Source organism: Pituophis catenifer, unplaced genomic scaffold (assembly GCF_029215685.1).
Source record: "Pituophis catenifer annectens isolate HBS135680 unplaced genomic scaffold, rPitCat1.0.hap2 SCAF_2, whole genome shotgun sequence".
NCBI lineage: Eukaryota > Metazoa > Chordata > Lepidosauria > Squamata > Colubridae > Pituophis > Pituophis catenifer.
Genome location: NW_027256882.1, coordinates 26,510,830 through 26,516,013, shown reverse-complemented (window position 1 = coordinate 26,516,013; position 5,184 = coordinate 26,510,830). Strand labels below are relative to the sequence as shown.

Below are 5,184 nucleotides of genomic sequence, written 5' to 3'. Positions count from 1 at the left end.
GTGCAGTTGTAACTTCGGTCACTAAATGAATTGTTGTAAGTCGAGGACTACCTGTACGCAGTTCCTGAGTCTGGAAGCTCCATTTTTTCTTGGTTGTTGCAGTTATTATCTTCTCTTAAGCTAGAAGAAAATGATCTTTGCTGCATCTGAAAGCACTTCCTTCGATTGTTGGGCTCCAATTTTCCACCACTATTTTTAATAAATCTTTCCTGAAGCTCTTAAAAAACCAAGGATTTTCTGGATAGTTTGTAAGAGGGGGCAAATCCCTTTTGCATTGGCCTTCTATGCCCTGACCGTATCCTGTTTCTTGCTACTAGATAACGCAAGGCCATGGGTTCAGGCTCTTGACTGCATTCCTCTAACCACTGTACCCACATGCCCAGTAGCTGTTTTTCCCATTTCTATGGCTCAATATTTTATTGTTAGCAAACAAACTACTTCTGCATACAGGTATTCCTTGACTTACAATCATTTTTTAGTGACCATTTGAAGTTTCAGCGGCACTGAAAAAAGTGAGTAATGACCATTTTTCACACTTGCAGCTGGTTTTTGTTTTTGTTTTTTTGCTTTAATTTATATGCCGCCCTTCTCCAGAGACTCAGGGCGGTTTCCAATGCGTTAAGCAATAGCCTTCATACTTTTGTATATTTATACAAAGTCAGCTTATTGCCCCCACAATCTGGGTCCTCATTTCACCTATCTTTGAAAGGCTGGAAGGCTGGAAGGCTGAGTCAACCTTGTTGCAGTATCTCAGTGGTCACGTGATCAAAATTCAGATCCTTGGCCACTGGCTCGTATTTATGACAGTTGCAGTGTCCCGGGGTCATGTGATCACCTTTTGCAAGCTTCTGACAAGCAAAATTAAATCTCCAGTGATGGAACACCCACAACTCCCAAGAGGCAAGATATTCCATTGATTAATTCTTCTCACCATCAGAAAATTTCTCCTTACTTCTAGGGTGGATCTCTCTTTGACAAGCTTCCACCCATTATTTCTTGTCCTACCATCTGGTGCCCTAGAGAATAAGTCAATCCTCTCTTTGTGACAGATCCTCAAGTGTACTGAATAGGAGCTATCCCATCTCCCTTAACCCTTCTCTTTCAGTCTAGCATACCCCATGCTCTGCCTCCTGCCCCTTGGTTTCCCCAAAGTATGTGGGCCTTCTCCATACTCCACCTCATCACCATTTGCTGACTTACATTTTGATGAGCTCAGGAAGTCAGAGTAGAGAAGGCCATTCTCTCGGTGGGCCATGTGGCACAATCAAGAAGAAGAAATCCAATCTCTTTTGTTTCCATGGCAATCCTTTCGCCTCAGCCAGCCTAAACTACTATGATTTCTTCTTAGCTACGATTTCTTCTTAGCTACAATCTCTTCTTAGCTCTGCCGGTGCTAGTTTTATGCTGCTGGCGCTAAGAAGATATCATAGTGGTTGACCCTGGCTATGGAGGGGAAAGGACTGGCATGGAAACAAAAGTGATGGGGTTTCTTCTTTGCTCTACCAGCAAAAGACTAGAGTAAACCTAGCGCTGATAGAAGAAGAAATCTGATCACTTTTGTTTCCATGGCAATATTCTCCTCCCCAGCCAGGGTAAACCACTACGATCTCTTTTTAGCGCTGCCACCATAAAATTAGTGCCGGTGGAACTAAGAAGAAATCGCAGGAGCTTATGCTGGCTGGAAAGGATTGCAATGGAAGCAAAATAGACATGATTTCTCATTAACGCCACCAGTGCTAGCTTTATGCTAGTCTTACACTGGTTGAGCTAAGAAGAAATCTCATCTTTTTTACTTCCATAGGAATCCCTTCCTCCCCAGGCAGGGTAAATCACTACCAATTTATGCTGGGTGGGGCGAAAGGATTGCCATGGAAACAAAAGAGATCGTAAGTCTTCTTCTTGATTCTGCCACGTAGCTCAGTTGACTTCTTGAGTTCGTCAAAAATTAAGTAAGTGAATGAAGAAGGGGAGTGGGGTTGGGGAGCAATACCTGGAAGCAAAGATATTGACAAAGCAGGCCAATGTACTGGGGTCTGGGGCCTCTGAGGACTGACCGGGCAAGATGTTTGGGAAATAGGTGGGTAGGTATGCTGCAACATCTCTGCAGCTGGTGGATGGACCATTGGGGGAGGGGCTGCAAAATTTCAACTTTGAAACAGATTCGTATTTAGCATTGGGTGTGTGGGTGTAGTAACTTTGAACTTTCATTGAATGGCCTGTTTTACCTCAAGGATTACCTGTACTACTTTTTTTCACATCTTCTGCAACCTTTTTATAAACAACAAAATTTACACTATCATTTGAATCTTACAGACAAAGATGCCAATATAACAACACTGGACAACTGAGAATAACAAGCAACATTGAAAAGCAAAGCAAATTGAAGCAGAAATAAAAAAAAATATTTTCCATTTCCTTCAGAAAGCCTATTGTGGGGAAAGTTCAGAGTTCAAATCACAAGAGGATCCACACTGGAGATCAGCCAGATAAATACTCTGAATGTGGCAAAAGCTTCGGTCAGAATAGCTCCCTTGTGATTCATAGAAGGATCCACATAGAACAGATGACGTACAACTGCTCCCAATGTGGTAAATGCTTTCGCAAGCATGGGAAGTTTGTGATACATCAGCGGACTCACACCAGGGAGAAGCCATACAAGTGTCCAAATTGTGGGAAAAGTTTCATTGCAAATTCCCACCTGGTAATACACCAGAGGACTCACACAGGAGAGAAATCCTTTGAATTTCCTGATTGTGGGAAAAGTTTCAGTCAAAATTCCAAACTTCTGATACACCAGAGGACTCACAGAGGAGAGAAACCCTTTGAATGTCCTGATTGTGGGAAAAGTTTCAGTCAGAATTCCCACCTGGTGATACACCAGAGGACTCACAGAGGAGAGAAACCCTTTGAATGTCCTGATTGTGGGAAAAGTTTCAGTCAGAATTCCCACCTGGTGATACACCAGAGGACTCACACAGGAGAGAAACCCTTTGAATGTCCAGAGTGTGGGAAACGTTTCAGTCACGATTCCAGCCTAATGAACCACCAGAGGACTCACACAGGAGAGAAACCCTTTGAATGTCCGGATTGTGGGAAAAGTTTCAGTCAGGATTCCCACCTGGTGATACACCGGAGGACTCACACAGGAGAGAAGCCCTTTGAATGTTCTGATTGTGGGAAAAGTTTCAGTCAGAATTCCAACCTGGTGATACACCAGAGGACTCACACAAGCGAGAAACCCTTTGAATGTCCTGATTGTGGGAAAAGTTTCAGTCAGAATTCCCACCTGGTGATACACCAGAGGACTCACACAGGAGAGAAGCCCTTTGAATGTCCAGAGTGTGGGAAAAGTTTTAGTCACAATTCCTACCTGGTGAAACACCAGAGGACTCACACAGGAGAGAAACCCTTTGAATGTCCTGATTGTGGGAAACGTTTCAGTCAGAATTCCCACCTGGTGATACACCGGAGGACTCACACAGGAGAGAAACCCTTTCAATGTCCAGAGTGTGGGAAAAGTTTCAGTCAGATTTCCCACCTCATTGGCCACCAGAGGACTCACACAGGAAAGAAACCCTATGAATGTCCTGATTGTGGGAAAAGTTTTGGTCAGAATTCCCACCTGGTGATACACCAGAGTACTCACACAGGAGAGAAACCCTTTGAATGTCCTGATTGTGGGAAAAGTTTCAGTCAGAATTCCTACCTGGTGATACACCAGAGGACTCACACAGGAGAGAAACCCTTTGAATGTCCAGAGTGTGGGAAACGTTTCAGCCAGAATTCCCACCTGGTGATACACCAGAGGACTCACACAGGAGAGAAACCCTTTGAATGTCCTGATTGTGGGAAAAGTTTCAGTCAGGATTCCCACCTGGTGATACACCAGAGGACTCACACAGGAGAGAAACCCTTTGAATGTCCTGATTGTGGGAAAAGTTTCAGTGACAATTCCCACCTGGTAATACACCAGAGGACTCACACAGGAGAGAAACCCTTTGAATGTCCAGAGTGTGGGAAAGGTTTCAGTGTCAATTCCAACCTGTTGATACACCAGAGGGGACACACAGGAGAGAAACCCTTTGAATGTCCTGATTGTGGGAAAAGTTTCAGTCAGGATTCCCACCTGGTGATACACCAGAGGACTCACACAGGAGAGAAGCCCTTTGAATGTCCAGAGTGTGGGAAAAGTTTTAGTCACAATTCCAACCTGGTGAAACACCAGAGGACTCACACAAGAGAGAAACCCTTTGAATGTCCTGATTGTGGGAAAAGTTTCAGTCAGAATTCCTACCTGGTGATACACCAGAGGACTCACACAGGAGAGAAACCCTTTGAATGTCCTGATTGTGGGAAACGTTTCAGTCAGAATTCCTACCTGGTGAAACACCAGAGGACTCACACAGGAGAGAAACCCTTTGAATGTCCTTAGTGTGGGAAAAGTTTCAGTCAAAATTCCAGCCTGGTGATACACCAGAGAACTCACATAAGAAGGAAACCATACAAGTGTCCAGATTGTGGGAAATGTTTCAGTTACCGTTCTACCCTGGTGAACCACCAGAGGACTCACATAGGAGAGAAACCATATGAGTGTCCAGACCAGCAGAGTCAAACTATTTGATTGATTGAGGGCCGCATCAGGATTGTGATTGTTCTTGTGGGTGGGCATGTTGGGGTGATGTCACATGGCCAGCTCGACATCTCTTGTGTCGTGGGGTGCCTGTAGTCGCCCAGGCAGGTCTGGGGGGATCCATTGTCTCCAGCAGAGGAAGGCGAGACAATGTTAAGTGCCAAAAACCTTGTTCTCTCCATCCCTCTCAGGCCACGCAAAGGACCCCCGGGCAGCAGCACAGGCTGCCCAGAGCCCTTGGAGCGTAAGCGCCCAGCCTGGCCCTCAAGCTCCCATTGCACTGGGACCCCACAGCCCAGCCCTGCTTCCCCCAGTGGGTGCCCGGCTGCGCTTACCTCCTCCTCAAGGCTGCTGCTATGCTCGCTGTCCTTGGGCACGTTGCTCATGGTGTATTCAGGAGGGCAAAGTGTGTGTGTCAGAGGGAGGGCCACTCCCTCTCCATGCGAGGAGCCCGAGCTTTGTAACTAAAGCATCCTCAGCAATAGGATCGGAGACTACCAGGAGAGGTCAGGAGGAGGGGACAAGGGGATAGCGAAAGGGCAGAAGGGCAGCTG

General features: G+C 45.9%; 1 pseudogene; it reads left to right on the top strand.

The window, feature by feature from the left end:
- Nucleotides 1–2,487: 2,487 nt before the first annotated feature.
- Nucleotides 2,488–4,680, top strand: LOC139311920 (zinc finger protein 84-like; annotated as a pseudogene).
- The last annotated feature ends 504 nt before the right edge of the window (nt 4,681–5,184 follow it).